The following is a 14,006-nucleotide window of genomic DNA, read 5'->3' as shown; positions in this document are numbered from 1 at the left end:
TATGTAAACTATCATATCTCTGCAAACAGAAAAAGTTTGACTTCTTTTCCAATTTGGATCCCCTTGATCTCCTTTTGTTGTCTTACTGCTTTAGCTAGAACTTCAAGTACAATGTTGAAGAGCTATGGAGAGAAGGCAGACTCATCTTTTTCCTGATTTTAGAGGAATCGCCTTCAGCTTCTCTCCATTCAGTTAGATGTTGGCTGTTGATTTACTGTATATTGCTCTTATTATGTTTAGGTATGTTCCTGTTATCCCCGATCTCTCCAAGACCTTTATCATGAAAGAGTGTTGAATTTTGTCGAAGGCTTTTTCAGCATCTAGGGAGATGATCATGTGGTTTTTCTTTTTTAGTTTGTTTATATGGTGGATCATGTTGACATATTTTTGTATGTTAAACCATACCTGCAAATCAGGGATGAAGCTTACTTGGTCATGGTGGATGATTTCTCTGATGTATTCTTGGATTAGGTTTGCCAGTATTTTATTGAGTATTTTTGCATCAATGTTCAAGATACCAGAAAATGGAAAGATCTCCCATGCTCTTGGATTGGTAGGATAAACATAGTAAAAATGGCAATCCCCATTAAAATCCAAGCACAATTCTTCACTGACTTTGAAAGGATAATAATCCACTTTATATGGAAAAACAAAAGACCCAGAATAGCCGAAACAACTCTGTACAATAAAAGAACTTCAGGAGGCATCACCATCCCTGACTTTAAGCTCTACTACAGAGCTATAGTACTGAAAACAGCCTAGTATTGGCACAAAAATAGATAAGTAGACCAATGGAATTGAATCGAAAATACTGATATTAACCTACTATGAACACCTGAATTTTGACAAAACAACTAAACGTATACAATGGAGGGAGGAAAGCATCTTCAACAAATGGTGCTGGCACAATTGGATGAGGGTGTGTAGAAGACTGCAGATAGACCCATGTCTATCACCATGCACAAAACTCAAGTCCAAATGGATCAAAGACATCAACATAAATCCAGCCACACTGAACCTCTTACAAGAGAAAGTGTGAGGTACCCTTGAACAAATTGGTATAGGAGACGGCTTACTGAACATAACTCCAGTAGCACAGACACTGAGATCGACAATTAATAAATGGGACCTCCTCAAACTGAGAAGCTTCTGTAAGGCAAAGGACACAGTTGATAAGACCAAATGGAAGCCCACAGACTGGCAAAGGGATGATCTCCAAAATATACAAAGAACTCAAGATACTAGTCAACAAAACACCAAATAACCCTATTAAAAAATGAGGTACAGAAATGAAGAGAGAAATCTCAATAGAGGAAATAAAAAAGGCTGAAAGACACTTAAGAAAGTGCTCAACATCCTTAGCTATCGGGGAAATCCAAATCAAAACAACTTTGAAATACCATCTTACTCCTGCCAGAATGGCTAAAATTAAAAACACCATTGACAACTCATGCTGAAGAGGATGTGGAGAAAGGGGAACACTCCTCTACTGCTGGTGGGAGTGCAAACTTGTATCACCATTTTGGAGATCAATATGGGGGTTCCTCAGGAAAATGGTAATCAGCTTACCACAGGACCTGGCAATCCCCCTCTTAGGCATATACCCAAATGATCCACATCCTTGCAGCAAAGACATCTGTTCAACTATGTTCATAGCAGCATTATTTGTAATAGGAAGAACCTGGATGTAAACTAGATGCCCCTCAACTGAAGAATGGATAAAGAAGATGTGGCACATCTACACAATGGAATACTACTCTGCAGAAAAAAACCAAAAAACAATGGAATCTTGAAATTCGCAGGCAAGTGGATGGAACTTGAAGAAACCATCCTGAATGAGGTAAGCCAGTCACAAAAAGAGGAACATGGTATGTACTCACTCATATATGGATTTTAGACCTAGAGGAAAGGATCACCAGCCTATAATTCACACTGCCATAGGAACAAGGATACAAGGTGGATTCTAAGAGATTCATACAAGGTCCCTCATAGAAGGGGAATGGGACAAGTTCTCCAGAGCACATGGGGAGTGGGTTGGGCAGTGAGTGGAGAGGGAGCTAGGAGAAAGAGAAGGGAAAGAGAGGAAAGCATGTGGGACTAGAACTATTGAGTCAGGGGTGGAATAGAAGACAGAAAAGAGAGAGGGAGAGAGGGAGAAGGAGAGAGAGAGAGAACATAAAAGAGGGAGCCATTATAGAATTGAAGAGAAAACTGAACCTAAAGAAATGTCCAGAGACCTACAAGACTGACTCCAACAAACAATTTGAGCAACAGTGGAAAGGCTACCATAAATGCCCTTCCCTGATAATGAGATCAACAACTAACTTATCCTCCATCATGGAGTCCTCATCTAGTAGCTGATGCAAACAGAAGCAAATACCCATACCTAAACACTGAGCCAAACTAGAATCCAGATGCAGGGGGAGAGGACAAGACAGGCTGCAGAAACACATAGAGACAGCTTACCTGAACAAGGAGGAGCTAACGGGCCCCCAGACTGATAGCTGGGAAACCAGCATGGGACTGACTCAGGACCCCCTGAATATGGATCTCAGCTAGAAGGCCTGAGCAGTCTAAGGAATCTCAGACAGTGGAACCATGTTGTATTCCTGGTGCACAAAAGGATTTTGGGAGCACATCCCCCATGGAGGGATACTTCCTTAACCTAGAGGCAGGAGGGAGGGCCTAGTCCCTACTTCAAATGACTTGACAGATTTAGATGACCCCTCCTGGAGGGCCTCACCCTACACATGGAGAGGGGGGATGGGGGGAGGGTAGTCAGGAATGTGGGGGGGGGGAGAGAGGGAAAGAGGGAGGGACGGAAGAAGGAGGGAGGAAGGGAAGGAGGGAGAGGGAATTGGGATTGATATATAAAACAAAAAGAAAAAAATAAAGAAAAAAATTGTGGTAAGGATGTGGAAGTGTGTCTCTTCACAGTTGATGGCTTCTGGTGAAAAAAAATTTGAACGTATACAATAATGTATTCATGTATACATTTGTGACTTACATATGTGATACACATATATCGCACATCGCATTTCTTTTGTTCATTTACCCATTGACTGACATTTGATTTATTTGTATTTGCTGTGAACAATACTGTAATAAACAACTTGGGTACAGAAACAAAAAAAAAAAAAAAGAAAGAAAATTAGAAGAGTAAAAGTTCAACTTTTGCAAAGCAAATATACTGATACAAATATACCTTTACACAGTATAATAATTTTTTATGTATCATTTACATTGTATTAGGTACTAATCTAGAAATGATTTTTTTTTGGAGACAGGTTTTCTCTTTATTGTTATGAATTGTTTTCCCATCAGCCTGTTCCTACAGCCGCATCAGCCCCAAATAACACTCAGAGACGCTATACTAGATATCAAGTTGTTAGCCTGTTACTACCTTTTCTTATTGGCTAGCTCTGTCTTAATATTAACCCATTTCTATCAATCTAAGTATTTCCACATGGTCTTATCTTACCGGAGGGTCTGGAATTCTCTCTTGGTCCTACATTTTGAATCTTCTCCTACTACCTCCTCCTTGAATCCTTCTTGTCTCCTAGTCCTGCCTATCTTGCTTTCCTATTGGCCAACAGTGCTTTATTCACTAACCAATAAGAGAAACATATTTACAGAATGGCATCTCCCATCACTGTGTTGCTTTGGAGACTATCCTGCAACTAGCTTTTGTAGACCAGGCTGGTCTTGAACTCACAGAGATCCTCCTGCCTCTGCCTCCCAAGTGCTGGGATTAAAGGCATGTACCACTGTACGCGTTACATACCACAACTGCCTGGCTCTAGAGATTATTTGAAGTACACATGGGAATATGTTTAGGATACATGAAACTACAATGTCTTTTTAATACAGTTTCAAGGATTTTGGTATTCATTGGGTATTGTAGTTTAGATATGCATTATCTTCCCAAGACTTGTATGTGTCTTGACCCCTGTATTAGGTTTCTCTAGAGAAACAGAACTATAAAGTAAATCTCTCTCTCTCTCTCTTTATATATATATATATATATATATATATATATATATATATATATAAAGAGAGTTTATTAGAATGGCTTACAGGGTGTGATCCAGCTAATTCAACAATGGCTGGCTATGAACCCAAAGTTCAGGAACCCAGAAAGTTGCTCAGTCTATGAGGGTGGATGTCTTAGCTGGTCTTCAGTAGGTATTGGAATCCTGAAGAAGTAGGCTGTCAATGCCAGTGAATAAAGGGATTTTATAGGAAGGCAGGAGCAAGCAGGCAAAGAGAGAACTTCCTTCTTGTTGTCCATGCCTGTATCTAGGCTTTTAATAGAGGGTGTGGCCAGGATTAAAGGTGCGTCTTCCTGCCTCAAGGTCAGGATCAAGCATTGTGTCTTCCTACCTCATAGGTCTAGACTAAAAATGGATCTACCCACTTCAAACCAAGCAAAAAAAAAAAAAAAATCTTCATAGACGTGCCTTCCATTTTCTGGATTCCACTTAATTCCAGATGTAGTCAAATCGACAACCAACAATCTATCACAGCCTTCAACAAGCAGGCTTAGAAGCCAGGATTTTTAGGACTGATGGTGTCCTGAAGGCTCTGACCCGATGAATGGGTGGCTAATTGATGGGTTAATGATTGAAGGACTACTGGATGTTGGAAACTTTGATAGTGGGAATTGTTCGGAGAAAGTTGGTTGCTGGGAGTGTGTCTTGGAGAAGGATATCTTTTCTCCAGCCTCTTTCTTTCCTTGTCTCTTGGTCACCTATCACCAGTGAAATGACTCATTTTATCCACCACATGTTTCTTGCCATAGTGTTCTGCCTCACTCCTCAGGGGTCTAAAAGCAACAGAGCCAAGTACCTAAGGCTTGGGCCTCTAGAATTTGTGACTCTAAATAAATCCTTCCTTGATTAAGTTTCTTCCCTCCCCCCCCAAGGTATTTTGCCACAGTGGCAAACATGATTAAAACACAGAAGATCCAGGAATCAATCCACCAGGGAAGCCAAGGGCAACTGAGTTGTGGGAACTAATGGGCAACTGAGTTGTGGGAACTAATGGAGACTACATGGTGTGCAGAGGCACAGCACAAGGGCATATCTTCTGTCACCTGGGAGAGGCTTGCGAGAAAGGCATGTGATTAATTAGACCCAGCAACCACACATATGTTTCTTGTCTTGCTAATTGCAGCTAGTTGCAAGATCACTGAGCATATTGCTCTTGGTGAATGTCAGGGCATTTCACTGGATTCCCCTTGGTTCTCTGTGAAGCCACAATTAACTTCACTAATTATTCCCTTCACCAAGTGGGCTTCACTTAATGAAGAACCAAACTAATAAATGTTGATCTTTTAAAAACTTTACCCCCCCCCCCAAGCTATCTTGGCTGCTATCCACATAGCACCAACAATGGCTCCTTGAATAAAATCATGAGTATCAAATGCACCCAAAATTGCTGGGGAAGTGGGATTGCATTGGCAATAAGCCATATGCACATGTAGTTGGATATAATTTGGAGGCTTTTCTAGTGGGTCAAGCAGGCATTTCTGCAGCACCTGATCTTTAGCAATGAAGATGTCTATCAAGGACCAGGCTAAAAAAGATAGCTCACTGCAAATAAACAGGAGTCCAGCTCAGGTGTCAATGATGATATTGGAATTTATCAGAGTATTGCGTCCCTTAGGATACAGGTAACAATACTGAAAGCATACTCTATTTTAACCTCCCTGACCTCTGTCAAGATGCCTGTTGTAGGTAGAATTTTATGTCCTCCGAGCTAGCTCCCAAATAACCACACAGAGACTTATTATTACTTATAAATGCTTAGTCATTAGCTCAAGCTCATTGTTAACTAACTCTTACATTTTAAATAAACTCATAATTTTTTTCTATGTTCTACCATGTGTCTCTGTACCTTTCTTCAGTACCACATGCTCAACTTGCTTCTTCTGGGTCTTCTGGAGACTTCACACTTCATCTTAGAGCTCTCTCCCTGTCTGCAAGTCCTACCTAACTTTTCCTGCTTAGCTATTGGCCATTTAGCTCTTTATTAAAACCAATGAAGGCAACACATCTTCCCAGTGTACAAAAAAAAAATATTTCACAACATTTCCCCTTTTTCTGTCTAGTTAAAACAGAAAGATTTAACTCTAGCACAGTAACACTATATACAATAAAACAGCAATCAAGTAATAATTACAGTTATAATATACAGTTCATTTGTAGCCAGTGCATTTGGCAAATTTAGGGAATATACTCTATTATCATCTACCTTATCTTTGTGACTCTAAAGTTTTATACCTAATTTACTTTTTATCATAACTAAGGGAAACTATAAGTCTAACTATTTAGTCTTTAAATCTACCAAAGACTCCAGAAGGATGTAATATTCCCTAACAGCAGAGACATTTTACTGCCTGTTCAACACTGGGGCATCCATCTTTGGCCTGCAGGCCTAGTTTATCTGACAGACATTTCTGAAGGCGGGGGATTTTGAAGGACTGACATACCTTGTCTTGGCAAAGTTCGGCAGTTGCTTTCTTTTGTGTTCTGTTTTCCAATTTGGACAGCATATTGTCAAGAGTTAAGGGCAACCCCCCCCCCCCAATGTCTAGCTTTTTCCATAAAGAAAGCAAACTCTATATTGGATGTTCTTCAGTGCCCATCATCTTCTCTGAAGTAGATTGGTGTTGTCAGGAGCAGACATATCTCACTGTCATAAAATGCTTCAGATTATTAAACATGCTAAATGCCATATTCTGGAGGTCTAGGATGTGTTTGAAGACCATCTGTCTATCTGAATATATTTGATTAACTTTGAAAACATACCTAATATGATTACAAGTTTGATTACCATAGATGACTGCTAAAGTACATTTCTTAATTTTACAGTACATTTTAAAATGAGCTGCATAGGCATAATGCCCCAAACAAGAGTAGAAACACACATACAGTATAACAAAAAATACCTTTAAATTTGTATCAATAAATCCAAATCTATACTAATGTAAAATATTTGAGATTAATAGTTGCTTTTTGGATTAAAGTAGGTTCAATAATCTACCTTTTTTGTATCATTCCAATACCCCCTTTTCTTCAGAAAGAGATCCTTGAGTCTAACTCTTTTTTGTAGCCTTTTCTCTGATTATGACCAATAACAACTAGTAACCACCCCTCACCAAATGATGACAAATATCCATAACTCCATCAAATGGGACTGTGGGCATTGCATTTTCTAGAGTGATTCCTGTTTTCTGTTGGTGCTGGGATCCTTGGGGTACCCTGAGAAAGTTAGGATAATGGTAAAGTTCTGACTGCAGTAGTCTGTGAGGCTGGACCATCAAAGCCAGGAGTCTTGCAACTGTTGTGGATGCAGAAATCTGAATAAACTGCAACAGAGGCACTTGGAGAGTCTGGATCACCTGGGATAACCATTTCCATTGATGTTTATTACCTTGATCTGAAAACACATACACTTTTAAAGGTATCATACATATCTGCAATGACACAAACACAGAATGTGCATTGTACATAAGCCAGCCAATGATGATTTTTTGTTTGGTGTTTGAGCAGGTAAAATATACTTTACTTGTTTTGTAGTTTTTCTAGGTTTATTTATTTTTTTATGTTTGTAGCAAGGATTTTCAGTTTTCCCCAATCAAATTTGTTTTCTAACTGGCAAGGAATCCACAGCCTTTCCCTTTCAGTAGGAACAAAAGCATAACCTCTTCTCCAACGCCACATATACTTTATTTCCATTTTGTAGTTAAAGCACTTTTTAAATATATTGGTTTGCTTAACTTAGGAGTCTTCATAACCCCATGTCTCTAAGCAGCTATTACTTGTTCCATCAGCAATAAAAAAGTTTAAGTCAATACAACATCATACAAGATCTATACTCCCTGTGTATTCCCCATCTCTATATGGCTTAGTCTTATTATTTGTTTGTTTGTTTGTTTATTTATTGAGGCAAGGTTTCTCTTTATTGCTTTGGAGCCTGTCCTGGAACTCGCTCTGTAACCAGGCTGGCCTTGAACTCACAGAGATCCACCTGCCTCTGCCTCCCGAGTGCTGGGATTAAAGCCGCCCACCACCAACACCCACCCCTAGTCTTTTTAATTGTTTTACTTCTTTCTTTAAAGGTGTTATTAATTTAAGCTATTTTTCTATGACTGTCTGTATCCTTCTTCTTTTCTTTCTTAAGTCTATGTACATTCTGAAGCACACCATACCCTGTTTAGGGTCTAGATCTATCTGTATTGAGAAGCTGCAGTTTCCTGTGGTCACGTCAGACAAATCTTTAACTGCTACGTCAGCCACCCGTGTGGCTCAGCTTAGTGTATGGAGCTGGTGCATGTCTCTGGTGGATGGCCCCAGCCCACAGGAAGTCTCTGTACGGCCACAACTGAGCCTACTGGAGAGACTTTGGTCACAGGGAAGCCACCTTTGACTCTGTTTTTATTTTATGCTTTCTCAGGCCTTATGTGAATATATGTGCCAGACTTTGGGTGCCATGTGTTGGTGGAATTTTTTGTCCTGCCAGCCAGCTCTCAAGTAACTACACAGAGACTTATAAATTATAAATGATCAGCCAATAGATTATACTTGCTATTAATTAGCTCTTACATCTTAAATTAGCCCATATTTTTATTTATGTTCTACCATGTGTCTCTGTACCTTTCCTCGGTACAGCACGCTCAACTTGCTTCTCCTCTGTGTCTTGGGGACTCCACCATTCTCTATCCAAGCACTCTCTCTCTCTCTGTTGGCAAGCACTACCTAACCTCTTCCTGCCTAGTTATTGGTCATTTAGCTCTTTATTAAAACCAATGAGAGCAAAATATATTTACAACATACAAAATAATTATTCTATAACTGTGGATCTCCAGACTCTTACATGTATGTGGGAGAGGAGGCTTGTGTGTGTCTATGGGAGGGTTTGTATATGAGTCCTTGAGTGTGGGGACTTGTATGTGCATTCTTTTGTGTGTGTTTGTGTATGTGTATGTGTGCACGCTCGCACGCGCGCTTGAAGGAGGCTTGTGTGGGATCTTGTATGTGTGTGCTTGTGTATGTGTCTGCTTGTGGAGGTTGTAGGGGGCTTGTGCATGTAATTGTATGTATGTGTATGTATAGGTGACATCTTACATGCTATTCCCTTTGGGTTCTAACATCTGTGTATCTTGCCTTTACCTTGTGTTGATTTTATTTGACTTAAGTTGACATATTTAATTTATACAAATACACACAAATATGCGTGCATTTCCCTTCCTAAAGCATTCAGAAGAATAAGAACTTAGGATAGCCATATATCACATCACCCCTAACAAGCTCAAGTGGAAACATTAGCATTGCTATCTTTAGACAGCCTTTGGGCTCCTTAATCTGCAGAGTCCCCCATCTTATCTAGTTTCTCTGTGTTGCCTTGTGGGAAATAACATATTTTTCTCTGTCTTTTGCATAGAAACTTAATAATATTCTGAAATCTTCTGCCTTAAGTGCATTAATCAAAATTTTCTCCCACAATACAAGAAGAGACAGAAAAGCAAGAAGGAATTCTCTCTTCACCTTGAATTTTTGTACTGTCTGGCAATCTGATAGCACTTTTCAGTTTAGCCCTTGCACAATGCATCCTCCCAGCCATCACTTACAACTCCTGGGGCTCCAGTGAGGTCCCTAATGTACCAAGACTCTTCAGTATTGCAGCGACCTTGTGAGCTAGACAGGGCGGACTTCTTTGTGGGTAAGTTTTATAGGTTTGGTAACTGAGCAGCCTGCCTATGAAGACCCGAATGCCTGTATCTCTTTCTTAGTGAACAGACTGTCCCTTACTGCCGTCTCTCACCCTCAGTGAAGACAGGAAACAACAGGAAGTAGGGGCCCATTCAATATGATCCTTTATCTCAGTTTCTCTCCTCCAAATGCCATCTTGCTGTGAGATAATGCTTCTGGGTAGATGAAGCAGAGTGTGAGGAAGCCATCTGCTTTGGGTATTTGCAATATTGCTCAAGATCAACACTATGATCTTGACCCCTGTTGCTCATATAATCCTTCTTCCCTCTCTTCAAATGAACTCCAGGAGCTTGGACCAGTGCTTGGCTGTGGATCTCTGCATCTGCTTCCACCAGTTACTGGAGGAAAGCTCTATGATGACAATTAGGGTACTCATCAATCTGATTACGGGGAAGGCCAGTTCAGGTAGCCTCTCCACTGTTGCTAGGAGTCTTAGCTAGGGTCATCCTTGTAGGTTCCTGGGAGTTTCCCTGGCACCAGGTTTCTCCCTAACCCCATAATGGCCCCATCTATCATGATGGGGAAACCCATAGACACAGCTGACCTGAGCTTGTGAGAGCTCAGCAACTCTGGATGGACAGGTAGGGAGCTGGCATGGTACTGGCCCAGGCCCTCTGCATCTGGACAACGGTTATGAAGTTTGGTCTTTTGTGAAGCCCCTAGAAGTAAGACCAGAACCTGACCCTTATATATGATCTGGCTCTAGAACATATTTCTTATGGTGGGTTGCTTTGCCCAGCCCTGATACAAGGAGGAGGAGCTTGGTTGTGCCTCAACTTGATATGCCATACTGTGTTACCTCCTATGGGAGGCCTTATACCTTCTGAATGAAGATGGAAGAGGAGTGGGGGGGGGAGGGTAGAAAGGAGGTTGGGGGAGAGAATGGGAGGAGAGGATGGAGGGGAAACTATGGTTGTTATATAAAATAAATAAAAATACTCAATAAAAAACAATAAAACTAAAAGATCAACACTATGAAGATTTTATGTTAGATAATTACTGTAGAGGGAAGAACACAGCTGTATACCTTATTATTGCGGTAAATAAGGATCAGGATAAACAAATAGGCCGAATAGATGTTTATTCAGGGAGAAATAACTTACAACCTAGACAGATGAACACCAGAAAATTCAACCCGATCCTCTCCTATCCAAGTCACGCCAGAAAGAGAGAGCGCCTTCCTGGCCCCCTCCGACCTCCTTCCTCAGGTCACCTCCGCCCATCGCTCCACCCCCCAATGGGCGTGGTCAGTGCTACAGAAGGACTATCTCACTACAATTCCCCTTTTAGTCTAAAGAAAAGATTTAGGCTTAATACAAAACTATATACAAAACAGTGAATAACAAGTGTGCTCTAAGAAAAGGAAAATCGAGAACAAAATGACCTACATATCTAGTCCTAGGGTGAGGGCATAATGGAGTTTACAATAGAGTTGTCCTAAGCTGGAAAACGTAAGTCTAGTACCTAATATATCTAACTAGGAAGAGAGAATAATAGTTGTGATAGTTTAATCTTCAACCTCATCAAGACCTGAGAAGGAAATTAACAATACTAGAGCAGGAAATGCGGATGGACAACTTCCAAAAGGTGCAGCAAGGAAAGAAACAGCAAGCCACCTGAACAGTCACCCTAGGTGTCACAGCGACGTTGGTACACCCAGATTTGGCTAAGGCCAAGAGAACTTGACAGACCACAACAACAGCAGGGAAATAGAATGGCTGTCTTACCCTGACTTGGCAAGGTCAAGCAGTCTTCTATATTTGTCTCCTGCAAGCACATAGGACTGCATGTCCAAATCAGTGGTCAAGGTGGGGGCAATTCTATGCCCAACAGGCCATTAGCTGAGGCGAGATTGAACTCCAGCAGGAGCAACAACAGTGTCCAACACCTTATCACACATCTAACAACTCTGCCCTAACCACATCTGAGAAGGGTGCACACAGCATACCACAAATGGGGAAAGCTAGAAAAGTTTTGAAATCTGTGTTTCTTTTTAATTGAAAAGAGGTTGCGTGACTTCAAGTTGGAGGAACAAGAAAAAGCAAGTTATAAAAGCAAAGAGTAGGCACTCATTCCCCCAAGATGAGCTGTGGTGGGTTTCCCACACATATAGCCTTTTGATTTGTTTGCTTGAACAAATGGCTCAAGCGATGCCAAGAACTCCAGTCCATTTCTGGAGAAGACGAGGTATTTGAACAGCTTGACACTGCAAGGCATAAATTGTCAGGGAGAAAAGTGTGAGCTGGAGAGATTTGTCAATGTGGCAGACAGTAATCCTGGTGTTTCTTGTTAATTGTTTTTCTCAGGCAAGGGATGTGATTCACATTGTGGAGCACAGTGACGGCTGAGCCAGACAGCTCATCCCCTCCGGAGGAGATGAGTGGGGACATGACAGCTGCCTGGGAAAAGAAAGGGGAACCAGGACAGCGTGCTCTGCTGCGTCGGAACGTCTCCTCTTTTCCAGAGTGTCAACAGTGCTACTCCATGCCCTGTGGGACAAGTGGGTAGAACAGAGACCTGTACTCAACAGCTGCAAAGTAAGTGGCAAAACCCCTTTCCACCCAAGGCCTTCAGAGTACCGTAGCCCTTCCAGGTGAGGACCCTGGCAAACCTGTGCAGAGGGATGGAGGGAGAAACAAGAGATGTCAGAGTGAGTAGAAAGAGTTCTACAAAATGGGAAAACCTTTGGCCAATGCACAAGCAGTTCGCATCTCTTCTCCCCATCAAAGACTGATGTCAACGCCTTCCTTGGATGCTCTCCCTTCCTTTCTTTAATTTTTGATACAAGGTCTCTCACCAAAGATGAGCTTGATTTAGCACCAAATTCTAGGACTCTTCCCTTCTCAGTCTCCCCAGTTTTGGGATTATGGATGGAAACCACCGCTCCCAGCTTTTTTGTGTGAGTAATGGAAGTCTGAGCTCAGGTCTTCATGCTTAAACTGTACATACATCATATCTCAGCCATGTCCAAGCTCCTTGTGCAGCATAAGGCTGGTGTCAGGGGCAGCAGAAGCGGGGTAGTGGGAAACGTTCAGGGTCTCTCCCAAACCTGTGTTCCTTTGTTTGTCTTTCTGGGAGCAGTTTGTTCAGAACATGCAGCTCTCTTATCTGCAAACCTTTGGGATGAAATAAGCCCTGCATGTCCTGTCTGCATGTCCTGTCTTCAGACAAACAGATTTGCAGCCAGAGGCTCTAAGTGGAAGTCAGAAGGAATTTGGAGAAGATGCCTATTGGTAAATTTGTGCTTAGGATGGGACTGAGGAATCCTAAGGCTCAACAAAACATTGAGAAAGAAGCTGTGACGTTGACTAGGCACGTCATACTGGGCAATGACAGTGTTTCAGAGTCCTCTTCACAAGGGCTTCTGTGTCAGAGGACTCTGAGGTTTTATAATGTGACAGTTAAGTATCAGTGACTCCTTTTGGAAGAAAGTCATGATCATTGTTGGCATCAAATGGATGCCCTGCTACTTTTGACTTTGATCCCTGGCTTAATTGTGTTACACTTTTCATGCTGTGCTCATCTTCCCCATGGCTGGTGCGCCTTTGATCCATGAGGGAGGGAGGTGTCTCTGATGGCCTTGATGTTGACTTGCAATGGTATAGCTTTTCCTGGTGAACCCATTTATATTTACTTCAGAGAGTGTAATGATAGAATGAAGAAATGATTTTATTCAAGTCTATGTTGGTCAGTCATTGAGTTTATTGAGTTTACTTGTAAGAGCACAAACAACTCATGCCAGGTAGTAAACAGCTTCTCTAAGCACTAGTTAGATACCTTTAGGAAGATGTAGGGCTCATGAACCTTCTCTCTTTCCATCAGGGAATGGGTAATGAGCCAATGTTGTAAAGATATTTGAATGATCTTAGCTTAAAAATAAAACCCACAGTGATCTCCCATCTCCATACAAGAGGAATCAGCCACACATTAACCAAGGCAGGAGCTTCTTGGTTTTCTCCATCAGCTTCCTCTTTGAGGTCATCTTTAGAAGCTGGATATCCTTGGCTTCTTAGTCATCCCCAAGTACATCCAATTTGGTATCAGGTTGACTTAGATAGGTTAGAAACCATTGTGTTGCTTCTCTGACTCTTTCTCCCAGACCTTTCTCTCCTAGCTCCACATTTATTACCAATGATACAAATCCAACATGGAGTTCTTTGTCTCTGAACTCATCCTTGTCACAGAGGGGAGGGTTCCCCAGAAGTCAGTTTATCTTTTTCTAGACTCAAG

This window comes from Phodopus roborovskii, unplaced genomic scaffold, assembly GCF_943737965.1.
Source record: "Phodopus roborovskii unplaced genomic scaffold, PHOROB, whole genome shotgun sequence".
Lineage (NCBI taxonomy): Eukaryota > Metazoa > Chordata > Mammalia > Rodentia > Cricetidae > Phodopus > Phodopus roborovskii.
This window is presented reverse-complemented; position numbering follows the sequence as displayed.